This window comes from Phragmites australis, chromosome 20 (genome assembly GCF_958298935.1).
Source record: "Phragmites australis chromosome 20, lpPhrAust1.1, whole genome shotgun sequence".
In the NCBI taxonomy this organism is placed as follows: domain Eukaryota; kingdom Viridiplantae; phylum Streptophyta; class Magnoliopsida; order Poales; family Poaceae; genus Phragmites; species Phragmites australis.
Genome location: NC_084940.1, coordinates 13,928,061 through 13,952,836, shown reverse-complemented (window position 1 = coordinate 13,952,836; position 24,776 = coordinate 13,928,061). Strand labels below are relative to the sequence as shown.

Sequence of the window (24,776 nt, the reverse complement as noted above, 5' to 3'; positions counted from 1 at the left end):
TGTGACATGCTAAAACTGTGGCAATAATCAAACAGCTACTAAAACGTGTAACAGAGTTTGTAAAGTGTGGTAGCTAGTGAACTAAACAACACATTGGCTACGATTGTGATCTTTGCTTCAGCGGGACGAGGACCAGGATACGGTGAGGTTAGCTTGTCGGACCTTGGAGACCGGTATTGGTATAGCAAACTCCACTTTATGTAGAGCTTGATCAGATCATCTGCTTATGAAAACTTTGGTGCCTTTTCTTTTCTTTTCGCCAGACTAGTGCTGCAATCATATAATAGTTCACTGGTTGTGTGCATCTCAAGATGCAGAGACCGAAATATTAAGATATTCCATTTTAAAAATAAAGTTGAACTAAACATGGCCATACCCTTCGACTTGTTCAAGTTTTTCCACGAGCGGAAACCAATCTAACCGCCGACTACTTCTGATAAATTTCTTAGGTTTTGTTTTTCACAAAAGAGGGAGAGTGATCAATTCCTTAGGTTTTCCGACCTGCTGCATGAAAGAAAAATTACATGGACCTTGCCTAAAAGTGAAAAAATCTAAACTCTTAAAGGTCAACGTTGGCTATTTTTTTTTCCTTTCTATCATTGCCTGATTAGCCCAGCAACCATTTTTTTTATTGTAGCCTGACTTTTTGGCATACAATTTACTGGGCTATTATTACCTTACAACTTGCCACTCACTGCAACAGGAGTAAGGAATCACCAGAAATAGCCAGTGTATAAAAAAAAACTGTTGGGAAAATTAGAATGAAACCGACCTTTGCTCAATCCGAATTTTGTGATGCGCAACCAGTTGGCCAAGCAGCTATGTAATATAAGTGTTACTCCCCCTGTTCTTTTTATTTGGCATCCGTTGGTGAAAAAGAAAAGTTTTTTACGAATACGTACGGCGAGAGTCTCTTCTAGAGAGTAGATTTAAACTTAGAGAAAAAGTTGAGAGAAATGAATACTCATGTTTATCACCAAAAGATCGGTCTCCAGGTCTGATGGCCATAGGTCTGTATTTATAGTGACATATCGGGTGTAAGGATACAAGTATACCTCTTACAGAGATAATGACACAGGTTATCACTATATCACAGAGACCTATACATCTACCCAAAGATATTATCTACCATGGCAAATACAGTAGTGTAAACTGGCCTAAAGAGTGGGCTCGATCGGTCATAAAGTGTGGCGCTGCACTGTCTCAGGTGTCATAGTGGGCTCCACTTGCATAGGGATATCAGGGTACCCACCACTTGCATTGGAATTAACTGTCAATCACTTCGTGTCAGATGAATTGCAGTTGGTGTTCTCCTTTTGCAGATATTCCCCTAGAAGGCTAGCTATTTCTCTTGTCTCGAGAGGCGACGGCCAGAAGGGTCCACAGCCTCTGGAAACTTTTAGTCGCTTCGAGGAGTCCGGAACCTGAGGGCTCCGATGAACTCTTTATGTTGTCTCCTTAGTGATATTTGTGGGCTGAGATATTTTTTCCAACAACATCCTAAAATCTAAACCGTCCTACTTCCTAAAGTTTGATCATCAATATGTTTAAAACAATCAAGACACTATATGAAAATTATATTACCATAAAATCTCCAATAATTCGTGGATATTGCGTCAAATTCGTGAATATTGCGAGGTTTCCATCCACTGCTCACATTAGCCCGAAGAAAGGAAAAAGAGCTGAAGAGGAAAAAAAAACACAAAAATCGGAGAAGTCGAGAGGCTGTGCGTGGCCTACACTCCCTCACTGATGCCCCGGGCCCACGGCGAGCACCCTTTGTCTTCACCTCTTGTTATGATCAACTTGTAGCTGACCGGCACTCGAGGATAGCGCACACTGCTTCCCTTGGTGTCATATAAGTATTTGTTGCAGAGTTTGCTGGTTCAGTAGTTCAACCATGAAAGGCGAGCCAAATAAGATGAGCATCTCCGGGGGAGGAGCAGCTCTACAGGATGCCACAAGATCGGGCAAAAAGAAGAAAAATTGCAAAAAAGTTGTGGTCTACTAAGAAGGATGAATGGGCCTAAGCAGGCCTGCAGCGCAGCGGCCTGTTATCCTTCCACCGTTGGAAGTAGGCGGTACTCACTGCTCTAAGACAACCTCACACATTGCCCGCTTTTCCCCGCATTATCACCTCTGATCCCATTTCCCGATCCCCTAGAGCTTACGGCCGCACCACCAACCCAAAAAAACGGCGTGGCAGTGCCACACAGTGGCGGCAATGGTGTCGGCATCGGTGAGGGCCCCAGTACTCCGTCGCTTCACACCGTTCCTTAACGGACGCATCCGCGCCAACCATCGCCTCCTCTCATTGTCAACCTCCTCTTCTGCGGCCGCCGAGATGCTGTCCCCGGCGGAGACTGCGTCCGTGTAGGTCTAATGCATGTAACTTTGTGTCCGAAGTATACAAATTTTAGTTGACTACAGATCCTTTGCTTTGAAAGGAACACCGTATGGTAGTAGAAGCTCCATATACATGAGAGACGCGAGAACATGAACTCCCTCATTTTCCCTGACACAAGTTGGGTACTGTAGGCTCGCTAGGCTTGGGAATTTAGCAGTGAGATTGATTATCTTTATTAGTACTGCCCCCTTGGATCTGACCTCATTTTGCATGACACACGGTGGGTACTGTATTCTTGCGAGGCATTTAGCTAGAAATTTAGCGATGAGATGGATTCTCTTTGACAGTTCTGGCCTCTTGATTTCTTTTGGTGTCTGAAGTTCACCCCTCAATTTTAACAATTCTTTGAGTTTTAATTTAGTTGTTTCGTTGATATTACTTTGAACGATGGGCCAAATGAATGGTGGTCATGGGCGAGTGTTACAAGCGACGGACAAACAACAACTGGCATTGGCTATGTCCAGTTTCCACGGTACTGTTCACCCGCAACTGTTTCGTCCGGTTGGGTATTGTTCACTTGGGAAACAATACCTTAATGCTCTATGATGATTTTGGATAGATTAAACCAAGATAAATTACGATAACTAAACGATCCATCAAAAATCAACATGAAACGATGACAACGGAAATCATAAAGAAAAACTTACAAAATTTGATCTTCATTACATAAATAGATTAACAAGATACATTTCAAAGCATCTCTAAAAAGATTCATATGAAACCCTAGTTTTTTCCTCTATTTCTAATCTCTATTATCTATTTTTTATCGGCGCTCCATACTGTTCACTGACTGAAAACACGTTCTTTTTTATCCCAAGATAAGCACAGTATCTATAGCGAACCAAACTCTAAACATCTATAAGAACGTATAATTACAATTTATTTCCTAAATTAGAGCTTAATTAGAGCTCTAGCTCCTAAAAAGGTAATTGCCATAGATTCACTAATATTCACTTAGGGCATGTGAATTCCTCCTAATTTAGAAGCATCCAAGCACAAGGTCACAAAATGGTCATCATCTAGCAAAAACAGAGTTCCTCTATGTGACCTGCTAAGGCTCAGACAGGGAGACTGTACACATTTATATACAATAAATTTATCACTATTGGCTCGTAACACGAACTAGCAGCGATAAGGAATATCATTGCCATCTTGTGTAACAAGCTAATCAATTATTATAAATTCATTGAATTAATATGAAATAATTATCCATTTAATTAATTATTATCAACAAAATAGAATATAATACTAAATAATGATAAATAAATTCATATATAGATAATGTATACTAAAATCGATTATCTTAAATTCACTAAATCAATTAGAGATCTAGTTCCTTCAAAATTCATTATTATAGAACAAGCACCTATTTTCAAAATCTAAAGTAATCTAGTAAGTAAATCTAAATACAAATAAAATATAGATAAATTTACTAACCTAGATAATGTATAACTAAAATCAATTATCTTAAATTCACTAAGTCAATTAGAGCTCCAGCTCCTTCAAAATTCATCATCATAGACAAGCACTTATTTTCAAAATCTAGAGCAATCTAGCAAGTAAATATAAATATAAATAAAATGTAGATGAACTTACTAACTTTGGAGCACCTAGGTCACGCGTGTAGATTCCTCCAAATTTTGAAACTACCCCGCACAAGGTTCACTACGTGAAAAATGAACAAGGGTGACGGGTCATAACCGTCATAGGTGATGGATCCCGCACCCGTCATCTCGAACCCGTCACCCCGAATGCATCACTGATGACATGTAATAAGTGATGGGTAAGGATCCGTCACCAATAAGGTTATTGGTGACGGGTCACAACTGTGACCAGTCACTTATGACTGATATACGGTTTTCGCGTTTTTTGAACGTGAAAAAAAAGTCAAAAAAATATTTTTTCACCTAAACCAATCCAACTCAGTCCTATCACCCACTCGCCACGTGCCTCTACCTATTTTTCAGACTGTTTTTAGAATGTGCGTTCCGTGGGAATCGAACTCGCGACAGCCCCTCGTGCGCGTAGCTGCCTAACCACCTCAACCTCGCGTGCGTCATGAAGGGACTCGGATAAAAGATCATTTTAACTATTTTGCCGAGGGTCATAAGTGACATGTCACAGTTACGACCCGTCTCCAATATTAATTTTACAAGACATAAAAACCAATTGACTTGGAGTGCATTCGGTTAAATGACCATAACTTTTGCATACATACTCCGATTTTGACGTTTTTTTTAACTCTATGGATATCTACAGAAAAAGTTACATATGTTTCTCCCCTATGTTATCGAGTTCGACGAATTTTTCGAGGCCTAAAACAGCTTGGAAGATTGAGTTCTCGCCTCCAGAAATTTCTACACCATTTTTGGAACGAGCGTTTGTGTCCATAGCCGTTACTCCTTATATCAAACTTGAGCAGAAATGTACAATGATTCATATTCTAGTGCTTTTGAAGTAAGAAAAAATAAGAGAAAAATAAAATAAAAATAAATTTTTTTAATGTTTGGATCATTTTCTGTATTTCTGAATAACGTCATTAGTGACGGGTCATAACTTGACCTGTCACTTATGTCAGGCCTATGAGACCCGTCACCGATGAGTTAGTCATTGATGACAGGTCGGGTCAAAACTTGACCCGTCACCAATGACTGGCCTACGATGACCTGTGAGTGATAAGTCGTTATTGGTAACGGGTCGAGTTTTCACCCATCAGCAATAACTGGCATTAGTGACGGGTCACAACTATGACCCGCCACTTTTATCATAAGTGATGGGTCATATTACGACCCGTCAGTTATGTAGTGTCTCCTTTGTCTATTTTTCATGTAGTGGTTGCCACAAAGAGTCGCAATTGAGCAGAACATAGCTCCTCCTTGTTCTGCTCAGTCTTGGGGGATAAGTGATTATATACTATGACAAATCACTGTCGGTTCTAAACACTGAGCGGCAACGATGAAGAAGAAACACTGCTTATCCATGACAACAATTAGCACTGTTGTATCACTGCCAATTTTTGAAAATAAGTGCTAGTTTAGTGATAGTGGATATCACTGTTGGTTCTTAACGGATCACTAATTGATCGGTTGTTGGAGCTTGTAAACCGACAATGATACCTTATCATTGCCAGTTATTTTTGAACCGGCGGTGAAAAGAGACACAAATGACTCATTTTGTAGTAGTGAGTGATAGTATTAGTGCCAGTTCTTTTTGAATAAACTACTAGTGCTAGTTCTTGATAAGAACCGGTAGTGATACAATATCACTGCTGGTTTTTTAATGGACTATTGATGCTAGTTCTTGATAAGAACCGGTAGTGATACACTATCACTGTCAGTTTTAATTGACAGTGATAGAGAGCAAGGAATGATATTTCTGTAGTAGTGTACACTCCTATTTTTTTACTCGGATATACTGATTGCTAATCATCACTAGAATCGGCAGTGATACAAGGCTACGAAGGGTGTTTTTTATAGTGTATACTTCTATTTTTTTACTCGGATATGCTGATCGCTAATCATCACCTTTTTCCCATTTTTTTTCTCGGTCAGTTTCTGATCCGTCAGAGTTTTGTTGAGGTTGCGCTGATGTTGTGCTCTAAAGAGCTGTTTACATTTTATATGCACCTGTTTGTACGCGTTTCATTTTATCATAACGTCGAGCCGAGAGGTTGAGGTCCTTTTTTCTTTTTCCTTGTTTTTTAAAAGAAGAGTTTGACGTAGTGGAGATACATGAGCTGCATGCCATTGAGGGGGGGGGGGGGGGTATGTGGGGCGATGACCAATATCTCGGGCTCTCGACAATAAGCGATCATTAAAGGTAGTAACGGGTCGAGTCAAAGTTAGTGGAGCAATATATAAAACCCGAAATATGAAATCTGACCTGAACTCGAAAATCAAACCGGGTGCAAATCTATCGTGCCCCTATCGCTAGCGGGGACCCGACATCCAACGGAGACGGAACCGAATGCTTGATCAACTTCTTCTCCTTCCTCCTCTGCACACTCCCTTCGTTCGGCTGGTTCGCAGGAATGAGCTCTCCTGGCTTGCACTTCACCCAGTAATATGGACCTGCACATGAGCAACAGCAGCACCATCAATAACACAATTGAACAAATGGACGAACGATCAACACCTCACTTAACCCATGAAACCTCACTGAAACTCCCCAAATAAACTACAAGAACAACATTGTATTTCGGTTGAGCAGAAAAAATCGAGGTAAATGGAACAACATAGATGCAAAAAATATCCGGATCAAAGCATTTTAATGCTAAAAACGAAAAAGGTGAAGAAATCCTCCGCTAATTAACCTGTTCATGCTCCTCCAAGCACCGATACGGCGATACTTTGGGTCAGAGAACGAAAACAAAGAAAGCATTCATCTTTAGCGCAAAAATGCCAGATGGGGATCAGTTCATCACCACGCAAGAGATTGGTGAGATCCAGAAACTTCACCCCCTGGATCTTCCAATCAAGAACTGGACATCAAAAGAATCACGGCAAAGCTGACACCTTTATCCCCAGGACGCGGAGAGGAAGAAAAGAAGGAAGCGAGCAGTGCGCCAGTGCGCACCAATGCTAAACTCAAGGACGACGACGACGGTGAGGATGGCCAGACGGAGTTGCTGACGATGTCGCGGGGCTGCCGGAGGAAGACGAGTAGCGAGATGAGCGCGAGCGCCAGCCCTACCTTGCCCGCGAACACGGCCTTCCGCGGGTCGGACCGCGCGAACGACCACACCTCGGCCACCGCGGCGCGAGGAGCCGGCCCTCCTTGGCCCTCTCTCCATCCTCACCAAAGTCGGCAGTAGGCAGGCCCCACGACCAGGAGAGCAGCGGGACCGCCGCCTCCCGCCCCGCTCCGCGCTAGTCCTCCAACCGTGAATCGTCTGTGATCCGTCGGCGCGGCGCGCGGGGTGGGCGGGTCAGGGACTCAGCGTCACGAGTGAGAGCAGAGAGCTTAGGGTTAGCGACTTAGTGCAGCGCGGAGTGGGCGGGTCAGACCGTCGGAGTCTGAGTGTCTGACTGGGGCATCGGGCCGGGATTTCGCAATTGGCTGATCAATGTATTTTCGGATTTCCCACCAAGCACATTCCCCAGCGTGTACAAATTTTAATAGAGTATTACATATATTTTAGTCACCTGGCATAATACGTACTTCTTGGGTTTATGGGCAGGTTCTCACCTTCCTGTACAGGATACTCGATAATACTAGTTTCTGTTTCAAAACTAGTTTCTGATGGTCCACCAAGAAGTCTTTGTGTCTCCGTCTCTTCTGTATTGAGTTAAGTTGTACCCAAGGGTGGAGTGAAAGTTTCCTCAGTCTGCCAAGCTCGTCAGCGATCTCTTTCATGGAGGGCCTATTGCTGCCGCACATATCCAGGCATTGATGGGCTAGCTCTGCAAGTCCTCTAATCAGTTCAGTGCTCTCTTGACCTTTTATGTGGCTCGCCAACACCGCACCAAGATTTGCGGACAAGAAATTTGACGTCAAGCTTCTTTGTGCCTCGGGCCCGTGCAGTTTCAGCGGCACCTCGCCGGTCATAACCTCCAGAAGGATAACTCCGAAGCTGTAGACATCGCTTTTTTCGGTTAATTGGCATGTTTGCATATACTCAGGGTCGAGGTAGCCCAAGGTACCTTGAACCATTGTGACGTACTGCTCTTTGTCAGATGGGGCTAGTATGGAGGCTCCAAAGTCTGACACTTTGGCCATGTAGTTGTCATCAAGAAGGATGTTGGCAGTCTTCACGTCACCATGGAGAATTGGGGGAGATGCGTAAGAATGTAGGAAGTTGAATCCTTCCGCTGCTTCGTGAGCAATCCTGAGGAGAGCACAGAAAGAGAGTTGCAATGCTTGATTCCTACCATGGATAAGCTCGAACATTGTTCCATTTGGGATGAACTCATAAACTAGCATCGGAACTTCCACCTCAAGGCAACAACCCACGAGTTTGACAATGTTCTTGTGATTGATTTGAGAGAGTATTAGCATTTCTTGACCGAAGTCCTACTTTTGCCTTTCGTCAATGTGTGTACATCTCTTAATTGCAACAGGCATGTTATCCTTAACTATACCCTTGTAGATCGTCCCATGGCCTCCTTTTCCGATTATTCTGCTCTTATCGTAGTTGTTTGTAGCACGTCTGAGTTCAGTTTCAGTAAATACTATAAAAGCAAGACCATTTCCTGATTTCATTGTATCAAACAAAATCAAGCCTCCATGTTGGTGAAAATATTCCTTCTTGACTTTGTTTAGTTTTCTCTTTTGAAGAATCAAGTAGCCGCAGAAGGAGAAAATCATGAGAACAAGCAAGCCCATTGTAACTCCTGCATATAACAGCACCAGCAGATAAGAGCACTATCATAAAATTAAATCTGTCTTCCTTTTTTCTACAGAGAGTATAAACCATGTTAGTCAATTGGCATACCACATGTTCTCATCAGGTTCTGCAAATCATGTTAGGGTCTTGTTGTTGGTTGATGTTGCACATATATGTTTTTTGGTATCGTTTTCACAAAAATTACAGTGATAAGAAGCTATTGCCTATTGATCTAGCTAGCTGAGAGGCCTTTACCTATTATTAAGCCGGTATCAGGGATACATGTATTGTTTTGCTCAGAATACTTCCTTCCTGCTCGACAAGAACAGCGGTATCCACCTGCTGTGTTGTGGCAAACGCCGTCTGAAGGACATGGGCGCCCCTGATTGCATTCATTCAAATCTGCAGTAAGATGAGGAAAAGGAATAGCGATAAATACAAAGCTTACATGCCCTTAACCATCTGATATTGTATACGTATGTGTAACACAAGTGTGCGCATATGTACACATTGTCATGAGAGAGCTCAGCCGACTTTGTACCTCTGCATCCATCTGGAATATATGGGTTGCCCTCATACCCTTGGGAGCAGTTGCACACGTGCACTGGTAATCCAATAGTGGAATCAGCACACGTGCTATTGGTGCTGAGGCACGCGTAAGTGCCTGTCTGGTTCCTTTTGGCCACCTCACACGTCTCATTTGTTATAGACCAGTCAAGCACCACTGGTGCTCGCCCTGCACTCGTGTCGTTGAACTTGGTCGTGCTGATGTATGCGGTGCTGAAGTTGAACGCCGCTGCCTCCATCAGCGCGGCATAGCTGCACCGGCTGCCAAACCTCCTCCAGATTTCGCTTGTGTTGGAACCCAAGACGACGTTGAGGCCAACCCCGTCGAAGTCCATCCCCTTTGGTATGGCTGTCTGGCAGCAGCCCAAGCCTGAGCATGAGCCGTTTGCTTGATCAGACAGATTACGGCGGCCGCACATCGAGAAGCACACGCTCAGGTAGCCCGCGCCGTTGGTGCTGGCAATGTAGCCCAAGGTGTTGCACCCGATGACGGTGAACTTGTTGCGGACATCTGAGAACCGGTAGGTGGAGTTGCTCGCGTCGTTGAACCTCCGAGAAGTACCCGTTCTGGATGAGCAGCGCCGGGGTGGTGTCGTTGTAGCAGTAGGCCGCGATGGGGTTGAGCACCCGGATTGTGGCATTGGTCAAGGAAATACCGAGCAGCTCACGACCACCGATGAATGGCTTCGAGATGCTACCTTGGACCTGTTGGCAGGTGACGTCAAAGTCTGTTGCCAGGGAGCAGTTTGTGCCGATGCCGAATGGGTACTGTATCTCAACATCACCACACTGCGTTTGGCAATGAGAGCTAGGAACGGCAGTTGCACGGTCGCAATGCGCCGCAACAAGTAGAAGACCAAGGCCAAGCTGCAGAACCACTTCCATACTCCTCGGCGGCTGGGTAAGTAAAAACCATGATATTGTAAAATTTAACTTAACGGGTAACAAAAGTTTGCTAGGTGAAGATCCGTCCGTTGGTGTATATGTATATGTTTATCATCTGTGATCAAGCATGATACAAATTTATTCATATATTTCAAGAGAATTCCAATGCAAATAGGGTCAAACCACATTTACACTAATATTCTATCGTGAATACTACAAATTTAATTGAAACTAAATATGAATACAAGTTTAATATCCAATCAATTTGGACGAATGGATATATTTACTCTCATAATATCAAGGTACTAAAGACATATTGTCATAAAACATAGTACACATAATTATTATAAGTAGATAAATTACATGCATAAGTGTAGCGTTACATTTCAAATATACGGTTCTGTTTGTTATCGGACTCTCACTACGTAAGAAAACAGTAAAGAAGACACCACATTAGTGATGGCTACTCAACACGTGTCACTAATATTCTATTAGTGATGGGTTCAATAAGGACGCATCACTAATGTCTATTTTGATCGGGATCAGATATAGACCCATCACTAATTAGTGATCATTATTGACGGGTCCTAACATGACCTATCACTGATGATAATAGTGATGAGTCAAGTAGTGACTCGTCACTAATGACCAGGTCATCAGTGATGGGTCGTCCTAGGTTAATCATTAGTGACGGATTATCCTAGGTCAATTATTAGTGATGGATCAAGTTGTGATTCGTCATTAATAATAAGGTAATTAGTGACAGATCGTCCTAAGTCAGTCATTAGTGATGGGTCAGAACTTAACCCGTCACTAATGATTCGCTCATTAGTGACGGGTCATTCTATACCAGTCATTAGTGATAGTCAACTTGTAATCCGTCACTAATGACCAACTCCAGTTACTAATTACGGTATTCGCAAATATTTTTTATTTTTATTTTATTTTTCTCTTGTTTTTTCTCATCTCAGCAGTACTGGAATAGTAACCATTGTACATTTCTGCTCAAGTTTGATATAAGTTGTGACAGCTATGGACACAAATACGCGTTACAAAAATGGTGGGGGCGAGAACTCAATCTTTCAAGCTATTTTTGGTCTTGAAAAATTCTCCGAATCTAACAAAGTTGAAGAGAAATGGATGTAACTTTTTTAGATATCCGTAGAGTAAAAAAAATATCAAAATTAGAGTCACCTATCAAATTATAACCCTCAGTGAAATTTAGCAAAATAGTTGTATACAACTCATTCCTCCGAGAATTTATCTGTGATACAAGAATGAGTTGTATGGTTGTAAAAATAGTTGTATTTATTATACATTTGTAATCATATCTATTTGATTCATCTACAATAAAATAAGTTTTGGCCACTAAATAAGTGGGGATATGCACGCCTTTAATGTTAGTTACAGCTACAGTTTTAAGTAAATACATTATCCTATACTGTCTTTTACAACATATCTTTCTCAACTTTTTTACTCTTTTATGCTAGTTTATCTCTATGTCTACCACATGGCACGAAATTGACATGACCCCTGTTTTGATTTCTCACTCAAAGGTAAGCTCCCCTTTGCCTTGATTTAAAATTTGCGGGCGTGCCGTCATCTTGTGTCAACTATTATATAGGTTCATTTATTTCACGTAAAGAAACATGACGATACAACAATAACAGCAACAAGCTAGAGATAAAATCCGTAAGATCCAACTAAAAAGATGATGATAAAACAATATTAATAATAAAGATACTAGTCATAGTAAAAAATAAAAGTAATAACAATATAAAAAAATTAATGTATAAGTTATGGTTTTGACACGTAGATTGCTAACTTCTATGTAGAAAAATATGAGGTCACACAAAATTTGAATGCTTGTTGTCGGAGGATGAACTCCTAAAGCAGGGATCCGGAGGGACCCCTTTAAGATTCGGTCGGGGGATGATTCTGAATCTGTTTTACGGGAGAAATAAATGAGCGTAAATGCGATGGTAGGTGGAATGGAATGATCAGATGCGGAATGCAGTAAATGCGCTGGAGGGATTTTTAGACAGGTTCGGATTGCACTAAGCGTAATACCCTACTCCTGTGTGTATGCTATAAATGCTCTGGGAATGTCTCTCAGAGATGTGCTGGTTACAAGAATATTTGTCTATCCTAGAGCTTCGGGCTCCTTATTCTTCGGTGATCTCAGCTTCTGTGCTTGTACTGGACCTCTGTCTTCTTCCTCAGCTTCCTCCTTGTCTGAGACTCAATCCCCTTTTCTGTGTCGACTGGCCCTTCCTTAAATACTTCGCCGGCGGTAGTGTGCCCAGAAAGGGAGGGCACGAGCTCCAAGGCGCCATAAAAAGAAAGCAACCATCATGGGCTGCTGCGCGAAGTGACGGGGGGTGGGGTGGGGGGGTTGAAAACGCGCCCCCGTCCGGTCTCGTTCGTCATGATGCCGTTCTGCAACGGGCGCCGCGGAGAGGGCCCACCGGGCAGCCACTGAACGGCCTGGCGTGCCCGCTCGGTCTTGTACGTCTGACACAGCAGGGCGGAAGGCGGGGCTCCTTGGGTCTCACGATGTTATCCTGAGGCGCGCCGGATGACGCGGGATGGGACCCGTGCATTAAATGTCCCCACGCCTCCCTGCCAGGTCGTGGCAGGAGCAGTTGGAAGTGACAGGCCACGCGTACTCTTAAATGCGGCATCGGACCTTTCACTGGTTGACACCTCACCGCTGGACCTCTGTGGGGACCACCGACGAAGGACTTCTCAGGCTGTCGGGGAACCGAGTGCTCGGGGGTCACTGTTCATAGCCCCGAGCACTCTCTCCCGGATATGCCCTTTCTTGGTCCTCGTGGAACCGAGTGCTTGGGGGCCACTGTTCACGGTCTCGAGCACTCTCTCCCGGAATTGACTGTTCAGGTCCTCGGGGAACCGAGTGCTCGGGGGCCGCTGTTCACAGCCCCGAGCACTCTCTCCCGGAACTAACTTCCTTGGGTCCTCGGGGTACTCGGGTGCTCGGGGGCCACTGTTCGCAGCCCCGAGCACACCCTTCCCGGTACTCGGCTTTTCTGATCGTCGGGGGACTTGAGTGCTCAGGGGCCACTGTTCACAACCCCGAGCACTCTCTTCCCAGCACTTGGTCTTCTCAGATCATCAGGGAACTCGGGTACTCGGGGACCATTGTTCATGGCCCCGAGCATCCTCTCCCGGGACTTAGTCTTCTCGTACCTCGTGGAGATGATCCCCGCGGGAGGACGCCATATGGCAAACTGCTGATTTGGCCTCAGGACTCGGGGATCCCTGGTTCCTGTATCACCGACACTTGTCCTATTACTTAAGCGCACACACGCTATATATATACACATGTCAATTGAATGTGAATCTGGATACGAGTAGTCGACATAAATTAACTTTGAATATCAAATTTACACATCCTTATTTGTAGTTAGTATGTGTTTTCTTTAATTTTTTGAAAATAATTTATGAAAATTTAAATAAATTGGTTTAACTCCGCTTATGTTGTACCAACCTAGCCGGTCCCAAACCCGGGTTAAAGAGAGAGTTATGATAAACTTGGCGAGCCAATATAAGAAAACCCAGTTACTCTTATGGAGATGAAACCCAAATAGTTGTTGCTGTTGTTAAACAAATTGGTTTAAAATAAAAAGACTCTCTATGGACAGTAAAAAATTATTTTGGAAAACCTGATTTTATGAACAATCATGGTTTAAACTGGTTTCATGGATGTTGCGTATAGCAAGCTACTGCATCTGACAACAAATTGTGGAAAACAGTATTGGGAATGATTAATAGTATATGGAAAGGCCGTATAAACCTTCAAGCATGTGGATTAATGAATTAAATAAAACTAAATGGTAGAAAACAAGTTTAGTACCTTGGGGAGTTGGTTTGGCCAAGAGTTGTATCTTTCCTATGAGCTTGAGAGCATATAACTTATTTTCTGTCGCCGAGAGCATATAACAGGGATGGCAAAACTTTTTTCTCCTGTCAGAAAACATGGTATGTGGATGTCGTACTTATACATGGAGAACAAATAATTCCGTTATCAACAAGACATCGGGCCAACTAAACACACAAGAAAGATCCACGGTCAAGTCTTACCGAAGTCTATAACAACCCTATCATTTCCTAATAAAACAAAGCCTTCAAATCTTCTTAAGTCTGTACAAATCGATGGATAGGGACCTAGTAGACTTTTTTTACGACTAGAAAGATGAAGCATACACACCAGTACACATGTAACCATCACACTCTCACATATGTGAGTACTTCTTATCACACGCCTACATATTATTATTACTAAGAGCAATCGCATGTGTATGAATGGTGAGCAACATGATTTAAATCTTGATGGGTGAAATCATAGTCACATGACTCCGCCATCACACCAAAATGCCATACCCAGCATAGTAAACTTTTGACCAAAAAAAATAAAAATACAATGCTCACTTACTAAGATTTTTTAAGAAATCAATTCACTATTTGTTTCTTAAAAGGGTCATTATGAATAACTTAGTGGTGCCTACTCCGGTTAGCAGCACATCCTCGTTGAAAGAGAGGCGCGAGCTTTGCCCACTACTTTAAAAACTATTTTTCAATACTCAAGGTGTCTTTCTACATGCGATTGATATGATAAATCATCTGAGCCATTTTTAGAGGCGGGCAACATAAGAAGTTGTTTGTGTAAAGATCATTTTTAGATGTGGTTCCTTATACGAACCGTCTCTAGTAATGTACAATTTTCAGATGTGAGCGACATAAGAAATCGTCTATGTAAAAGATCATTTTCAGAGTCAGTTACTTATGTGAATCGTTTTTGGTAATATGATGATTAGCACATGCGGTTCACATAAGGAACCGCTTGTGTAAAAGGTTATTTCTAGAGATGATTTCTTATGTGAATCGCCTTTAGTAATGAGATAATTATCAGAGGCAGTTCACATAAGGAATCGTCTATGCAAAAGGTAATTTTTAGAGGCAGTTCTTTATGTGAACTGCCTCTGATAATGAGATATCATTTTCAGAGGCGGTTTTTTATGTGAATTGTTTTTGTAATAGATGATAGTTTATCTTAAAAATTTCATAACTTTATATAAACATTATAGCTCTTGACGAGATCTACAACTTTGTAGTTAAAAACTTTTTTATTTGAAGTCGTTTAGATATCCAAATAATCATTTGAAGTTTTACATATAAGAGATCAAAAGGAGTGCATATGTTATTGTTACCATAACTTATATTGATACAAGCAACTCAAGAATAAGGAGGAGAAAAAGAATACCATCAACTCCAACAAAATCAACAAAAAGAAGATAAAACCCCTACTATCTTCTCAAGAAGAAGAAAGATGACACGGTAGTAGCCTATAAGGTTGATATGTAAGTTAGGGGAGAGTCAAACTATTTGGATGCCTAATAATTTCATTGATAATATAAATGACTCTGTGAAGGTTTGGATTCTAAAACAACTTTATATCCAAGGGACCCGGGAGAATTTTGAGATTTGATTTATAGAAGTAATGGTGATGATAATGGCATATACACTCCTTTTGATCTCTTATGTCTAAAATTTTAAATTATTATTTAGATATCTAAATAACTTCAAATGAAAAGTTTTCAACTATAAAATTGTAGATCTCATAGAAGGCTATAATTTTCATATAAAATTTATCCCTATACAGCTTCGTATAAAAAAGTTATAGTATTTCATTCTCTAAAAACAGAAATATTCATACACTGAAAAAACCGAACCGTTCTAAACCAAAAAACCAAATGCCCAAGCCTACTCGTAGCACGAGATCGGTCAGCCAAATAGGCATGTGAAGCAACAGTTTCCGTTATATCCCTTTTTTCTCTCAATTATTTCTATTCTATGCATAGTTTAATCCTTGTGATTTGGAGTTAACATTATTTTTTTTATCTTTCCTACGCATTCAACAAATAAAATGACTTGATTCAACTATTTGTAAAAAACCATGTTCAACAATTTGTGAGATCTATTTCGACAATTTGCAATACATGTTTAACACTCATTGAAACAGTGGATTTGAATTTTTGAAACAATATTTTTGAATTGTTGAATTTAAAAAAAATGAAAACATGAGATAATTCCTAGTACGCAATCGAAAATTCTCGAAAAGCAATCGAAAATTCTCGAAATCATTGATCTGCCTAAAAAAGTAAGATATTTTACGAAAATGGCCATTTCGCCTAGAGTTGCACCAGCGATGGCGGTGCCCACGACGATGCTGCCCTGGAGGACGGGGCATGCGCCACCGTGGTGGATGGTATCCCTGGTGGCGACAAGGGATAGAAGCAAAAGAGACGTGTGGGTTAACTGCCTAGATCAATACAAAGTTTTGGGGGAATGAGAGAAAGTTGAGAGAAAAGGGTAAGATGAGGGCTAAAATCCTTCTGGTGGCAACGGGCCTTCGGTTGGTTCTAGGAACTAAAAAGAGAATTTCTTATTTACCATTAGAAGATAAGGTGATTTTTTATTTGTCACTTTACAAAATAAATTTTCTTATTTATCACTGCTTCTAATTTTCGTTTCTTCCTCACCACTTTCATCCATTTTATTCATAAAAGGCATATTTACTCTTAGAGAGCCACTGACGGTTAATCAAAATTTAGGGCTATTTAGAGATCGAATCACAGAATGTGATATACTAGAGAGTTGTAATTTTTTTATACTTTCATAGAGTTTTTGAACGCTGAATTTGAATGAATAAATCAAGAGATATAAAATTCTGAAGTCGTGTTGTTTTTCAACAATTTTGACTATAATTTGGCATAGCAAAAGCCCGAATTAATTTATGTGGTGAATACCACAGTTGTAGATAATTTCAATATACATATTTGTTGTGTTTACTGTTGTAAAAAATGAAAATAGCAAGGTGAACTGTACAAGACAAATAGGTATGAACTCCAGTTCACCTTGTTATTCTCATATCTATTTTTATACAACAAACACAAGAAATATGCACATTAGAATTATCTTCACAAAATTTCTACAACTTTGGTATTCACTACAAAAATTGGCTTTTGCTATGCCTAATCATAGTCACAAATGTTAGAAAACAATACGACTTCAAAAATTTATATCTCCTAATTTATTCATCTAAATTCAGTATTTAAAAACTCTATGAAAGCATAATTTTTTTTACAACTCTCTATTACATCATATTCTATGATTCAGTCTCTAAACTGTACATGACTCCTAAGGGTATTATACCTTTTTTTATGGATAAAATAGAGGAAAGTGATAAGGAAGAAATAAAAATCAGAAACAGTGGCAAATAAAAAAGTTTATGTTGTAAAATAACAAATAAAAAATTATCTTATCTTCTAATGGTAAATAAAAAATTCTCTCTAAAAAGATGGCTCCAGTACTTTTTCAATCATAAAGTCTAATTAGCGAAGGGTCGCGCGGGAGCGCGAGCACGCTGCCGCGTGGTTGTGGGTCGGCCTGTTGCGGGGCGCCATGCGCAACGTCAGCTTTTTTGTCGTTACGTGGGACGAGGATGTGAAGTTGCTGTACTAGTCACTCAAATTACTTTGAATGGTCATGTCTCTCTCATTCAGTGTCCGTTGCACAATTGCCTTTTTTTTTTTGACAAGCACAACAAAATATGATCTATATTGCATTTTAATGAAATTTTATTACACTGAAAAATATATGTAACGGTGATAGCAACTTAAACTTGCTAATGAATTCTTCACATAAGTTTCTATAAAAAAAAATTTGATTGTGTCCCACGTGTCAGCCACTGATCCATTCTCTAATTTTCATAAGTATTTAATAATTCCATAAATACATTTTTCAATATCTCAGAGAATATTTTCTTTTCATTTTCTTGAATTAACCTTCACGCCAATCTTTCGGGAGCCATTTTGACCTCATTTCAACTCTGATTTTGACGATTTTTTCACCAAAATTCATCTAAATTCAAGATCCTCCATGAAAATTCCATGATTTTGGAGTTAATTTGAATTTTTGTTTGTTTTATTTGAATTTGAGTCAATTTTGTGGTAGTTTACTTATTCAACAATTATTCGCATATTTTTAGATGAAGGAGCATTCAAAGAAGAGTCAGAGAACCCAGACTACGAGAAAGAACAGTAAGAAAAGCTTTGAAGAATCAATTCCTAACTCCCTTTATCATATTTAACCTATGTTTTATTACCACAACCCATTAAAGCCTATTTCAAAATGATATATATTGCATGCTTAATTTAATTAATTTAATGTTTTAATAGTTATAATCTAACTTGTATATGCCATACCTTGCAATTGTTTTACGTGTTTACCCTGAAACTCTAGAAGGTCCCTAACATCAATTATATGCTTAATTGTTTGGATGATTGCCTTGATTCCTAGTATGCTTAGGGCTTCTACTCATTGGAAATGAATAGTGATAGTAATCACTTTAATCATGTTTTTTCAAAATGTGTGAAAAATGTCGCGTGGGCTTGGTGGTGTGAGTGAGTTGAAAAGTGTGGTAGTAATAAAATCAAACCTGATTTTGCGAGGGTAAGTAGGGTACCCCGTAGGGTCGGGAATACTCTGGGAGCAAGTAGATTCACGAGAGCCACATATTGCTAGGAGATACTTACCTCGGACACACTGAATTATTGTGCCATCATGCTAAACAACCTCTGTGCAAGCACATGTCCTGTATGGGAAGATCTTGGCCCCCACACCCCACTAGCTTAGCTCGGTACCCACTCATGAGGCTGGTAGTGGCAGCGGACACCTGGAGAAGACTCAGGCGAACTAAGTGTAATGTTGCGAGCTGGGTGGACTCTATAATAATCGATTTGGGGCATATTAAACGTGAGTCCCTGAATGTTTCATGGGTGGATATCAAGGCAACGTTTGGTGAGTATAGGACCTCATTATGTACACTCTGCTATTGGTCATGGTTGGAGGCTTAGCATATATTGTGGGCACAGTGTATAACCTCTGTAGAGTGTAAATATATCCAGATAGCCATATCCATGGTCATGGATGCGTGAAGCTTCGGCCACACAATGGTTAGTCTCAAGTGTGAGTTTCCTAGATGTGTGAGTGGGTGGTATGCCTGTGTTTTGGAAAATTATGGTTACATGCCATGAGTTGGATAGGATATTGTTGGGCAACGGGAAGGCTACGATAGCACAAAATAAAATTTTCTACCATGTTCAACCAGAAAACCATGCGAAAAGGGGATCATTGATCGTTACCACTAGACGCATAGTGCAGTAGAAGAAGAGTTGGAGCAGACCAATATAACGTCGTGTGCATCGATCTAGAGGAAATAGCCAAACTCAGGAGGGTGATGATCCCTTCCACACAATGAGAAATCAAGTAGAAATTTGCCTTGATTTATATGTGATGAGTGATTGACAATGTTGTGATTTTGGTTTCTTGATTTGAGGATTGCACGAGCATGTATATGTGTTGCAATTATGATCATAGCTAACCAAAGTTGTAGGGAGAAATGGAGTTGGTGTGTTTGTCTTTGAGTCCAGAAAAATTGTACACGCCGGATGATCCGGCGCTTATGATTTTGTACATGCCAGAAGGTCCGGCGTTCAGAAGAGGTTCATGCAGGAGCTTTTCAACTCAGAAGTGAAAATTGTACACGCCTGATGATTCGGCACTTATGATTTTGTACACACCAGAAGGTTTGACATCTAGAAGTGGTTCACGTTGGAGCTTTTCAACTCAAAAAAAAAAAATTGAGGTACCCGCCGGATGGTCTGGTGATGGACAACAATACACGCCGGAGCATTTCTTGCAGAGATGTTGTAAATTGACTCTGGTGAACTTACATGCGCCAGATGGTCCGACGATGGGCAAATCTACACACTAGATTATTTTATCCCAGAGGAAAAGATTGAAGTGCACACTGGATGGTCCAGCGATGGAGTGAAGTGAACGCCGGAGCTTGTTTTGCAGAGAGGTTGCAAACTGACTTTGGTGGATTTGTACTCGCCGGATGGTCCGACGTTCAAAGGGATGAATGTCGGATGCTTCGTCAGACCATTTCTTGTAGAGAGATTGTAACATAGTTGGTCCAAAAAAGATGTACATGCTAGATGGTCCGATGCTCATAAGCTATGAACAGCGGATCATCCGGCATTTATGATTTTTCTGAGATGTGCTTTAACTGAGGATTTCTATTTGGAACTAACTAGAGATGGTTTGGACATATGCGTGTGCTTGTCTCATGATGTGAATGTGATGCATGCATTTCGGCGGCCGACGGTGGGATGATCGGAGCCAAGCGGGGTGCTTGATGCCGAACGATCGAGGGGGCCGGGTGGAGTCAAGGGTGATCCTAGTTGTGCACATGGAGGTCAAGCAAAGCATGGAAGGAAGGACGAACACGGCATGTTGACGAAGTCAAGAGAAGGGGATGCCGGTGCAAGTGGTAAGGAGACCTGAGGGATCAGGAGTGGGAGAGACTTGCCAGCGTCAAGATCGCAAGATAGATTACACATGTCGATATTGGGATGCTTGCTTGAGGTGAAAGCAAGTGGTAGCAAGTCACGTTTTGAGAAGTGTGTGACGCAGTTTCACGGTTTGGCCTTAAAACTGTGGAAGGATGGAGGGCACGTGGCGTCATCGTGAAGCTTATGTCAAGACAAAGATAAGTCATTCTTCTTATTGCTAGAGGTATAAAACTACACATATACAAGTGGGTCTCGAATTTCCTTACCTCTAGATCATCAACTCGGAAAATTTCTTCTTCCGGTGATCTTTTCTTTGGAGCAAAGTTTTCTTTCTTCAATTTGCTATCATTCTATGGGGATTACTTGTAGGATATGTTCCAATGGAACCTAGAGTTTATTAACACCCATGAGAGCCATGTTTGGAGTTTTTCATAGCAACTAGTTTCTCTCTGGTTTTTTGCTTCCGCTTTATTTTGAGGTGTGTTGGGTGAAAGTAGGAGAAGGCCATCTGTTTCAGAAGAAATTGGTGAGATATCTATTCACCCCCCTCTAATCACCATTCTCGGTTCTACAATTGGTATCAGAGTCGGTTTGATCACTTGTTAACCTTAACCGACTTTGTGATCCGTAGGCAACAATAGAGACACATGGAAAGATCCTACACTTTGAAAGTCATGGCTTTATTTATTGGAAGATGCGTATGGAGGTTTATCTTCTAAGCCAAGGAAGTGCAATATAGGAGGTTGTTGACTCCAACTATGAGATTCTTGTTGCTCGTACTTCTCAGGCTCAAATTGAATAATATGAAACTAACAACAAGGCTCAAAATATATTGTTCACTAACTTGAGTTATAATGAGTTTAACAGAGTGCAATACCTGCATACCACTCGTGAGATTTGATCTACCCTTAGTGTCTTTCATGAGGGCACTAACCAAATCAAGGCACGGCGCCAAAGCACATACAACCAAGAATATCAGATGTTCGTGCAAGGACTCGGAGGATCTTTGGATGATATATTCGCTAGATTTAATGAAATTGTTAGCAACCTTAGATCCATGGTGTTTTGGCTACTCTGATAATGAGAGGGCGATCAAACTTCTCTATGCTCTTGATCGTAGCATATAGGAATTGAAGATCTCAAGCATTGAAGAGTCATCCAGTTATGACATATTGACTTGTGATGAACTCTTCAGCAATCTCAAATCTACCGAGATAGCCAAGGCGGCTATAGTAGGCCTAGGAAACCACCTGTCTCAAAACATGGTATTGGTTTCAAGACCTATTGGAGTTGGTTTTTCTTGTGCTAACCCTTCACCCAGTGGCTTTGTTTTGTATTCCTTGGTTTCTATCACAGAGGAGCAGGTGGACACACTTGATGATAAGGATCTTGCTTTAATTGTGAAGAATTTCACCTGTTTCTACAACAACAGAAGAGATTGGAGGAGAGGTGGCCCTCGGGCTTGTTATGAATGTGGCGATACCACTCGTTTCAAGGCTAATTGCCTAAATCTCAAGAAGAAGGAAGATCATGGCCATGACCACAACAAGTACAAGAAGAATAGTAAATCCTTCTTCAAGAACAGTGACAAGTTGGACAAGAATGCAGCCAAGGTGGCATCTCGACCTTTCATGGCGGCACTCAGCAACATCGACACTTCCCCAAGCTCGGAGGAGAACTCGGAGGAGAAGAAGCTGCACATGAAGAACAATAAGAAGAACAAGGACTTCATCGGCCTTTGCGTCATGGTGGACGACAACGACAGTGACCCTGAGCTTGATTCTTCTGAGGTATCACTCTCCTACGACCAGCTTTCTGTTCAAGTCGATACGTTGAATGATGCACTTGTTAGACATGATAGATTTCTTAATAAAGCAGTTTGTGAAGTCAAGGAACTCAAGTCTAGCCTAGAATGTTTATCTTCTCAGCTTGAGTTGGTTAGATCTAGGGCCAAGGATGAGGAGTGTGATAGTTGTCTTGTGGTTATTAGTGATCTTGTTGAACTTCAGATTTTGCATGATTAAGTCATTAGTCGGCTTAAGACTGCCAAAAAGAAGCTCTTTAAGGAGGAGTCTAGACCTACTCTGCGCTTGCAAGAATTGCCCCATGATCTCAAAGGATGTTGATGTGAAATCCAAGCGCATAAAGGAGCTAGAGTCTAGATTGGAGAGTGCTGAGAGTTTTAAGGATGTGTAACCAAACTGTTCCACCTGCATCGTCCTTAAGGACAAGCTCAGCTGGGTTAGAAGGCAAGTTGAGAAGCTCATGGCTGAGAATGAGTATCTCCTTTCTCTTGTGAAGAAATGATCAGAAGGTAAGGGTAAAATGAACTTGATTTTGGACAAGACCAAAATGTGCGCAGATAAGGCGGGTTTAGCTTTGGGATTATGTTAGGGAGAGTGGCTTACAATATGGATGGTAAGACTGTTTTCACCACACATATTACCCTTGAGGCCGAGAAATACAAGATCAATACCCAACCACAACCCACAAAGAAGAAACCCACACAACAACACAAGAGAGCTCCACAACCAAAGATAAAAGTCCTTGTGAGAGAGTTTAGAGTGACTGGCAGTCCAACTCTTGAGAGATGCTACCATTGCACCTACTGCCAGAGAGAGGGTCATCTAGTTGAGTTTTGCTTTCGCTGTAGGAGGGATGAGTGGCGTGAGTGGGGGTAGAGTACTCATGACATGTACTGCCCCTCTTTTGATATCCATGAGCCTTTTTCTCGCTCTTACTTATGAGATTTTGGTACTTCTTAGTTTCCTCCTAGAGGTGGTGCCCCGCGTGGATCTTCCATGATTCATATGGTTTTGGTTCACGTGTAAGAGGTTTTGAGTTGCAGCACTATGGAGGACCACATTTTTTGTATCGTGGCACTCACCCTTAGCGCACTAGTGTTGATTTGTATGCACCTACTTCTACTGCTTCAGGGCTGATGACCCAGTACTAGATTCCCAAGAGATTTTTGTCTAACCCCAGTAATGAGCCATTCATTTATTATTCTTCTCATATGTAGGTGGCAAGCGGAGGCCTGGAGAACAAGTGGCTCATAGACTCCAGCTGTTCGTGCTATATGACCGGAGATGCATTATGGTTCTCCAACCTCACCCTGACAAAGCGACATGAGTACATCACATTCGGGAAGGACATAAAAAATAGAGTGAAGGCCAAAGTTATGGTAAGAGTGAGTGAGAGTTTCACTCTTAAGGATGTGGCTTCCTGGAGCATCTAGGATACAACTTGCTTTCTGTATCTCATTTACTAGATGAGGACTTGTAAGTGCGCTTCAAGCATAATTCTTCTCGAGTTCTTGATTCCTCAGATGCTTTAATTTGCCGGATTTCTCGAGTAGGGAAAGTTCTTGAAGCTAATTTTTCTGAGTCTTTTGATTCTTTTCTATGCTTATTTGTTCAACCCTCTTCTGAGGTTTGGATGTGGCATAGGAGACTAGGGCACATGAATTTTGATTTACTTTCTCGTTTGAGTACCCTAGTCTTGATTTGAGGATTGTCCAAGCTCAAGTTTGAGAAGAACCTTTTGTGCTCCTTATCGGTATGGCAAGATGGTTGCCGCTTCTCACTCACTAGTTAATCTTATGATGATTGAACGACTGGAAGAACTTCATATGGACACCGTTGGTCCTTCCTAGGTTCGTTCGGCGGGTGAAAAATGTTATGTACTTGTCATTGTTGATGACTACTCTTACTACTCTCGGGTATTCTTTCTTGTGAGCAAAGATGAAGTGTTCTCACAATTTTGGAGAGCTTAGTTTTGAGATTGTTCAAGGAACTCCCCGGTGTATTAAAAGCAATTCACAATGATAATGGTACCAAGTTCAAGAACTATCTCTTTGATGCTTTCTGCCTTGAACTTGACATTGAGCATCAATTTTCTACCCCACGTGTTACTCAGCAGAATGGCGTGGTTGAAAGGAAGAATCGCACTTTGGGGAAGATGGCTAGGACGATGCTCGATGAGCATAGGACTCCTAGAAATCTTTGAACTGAGGTTATTAGCACTACTTGCTATATCTTGCGCTCAATCTTGAATTTGACTTATTGTAAGTTGCGCTTTGGGAGGAAGCCGATGGTTTCTCATTTGAGGGTTTTTGGATGTCGTTGCTTCATTCTAAAGCGTGGCAATC

At 41.3% G+C, this 24,776-nt stretch overlaps 1 pseudogene; it reads right to left on the bottom strand.

Moving 5' to 3' along the window:
* Window positions 1-7,547: 7,547 nt before the first annotated feature.
* On the bottom strand, window positions 7,548-10,184 carry LOC133902132 (wall-associated receptor kinase 5-like; annotated as a pseudogene).
* Between the last annotated feature and the right edge of the window lie 14,592 nt (window positions 10,185-24,776).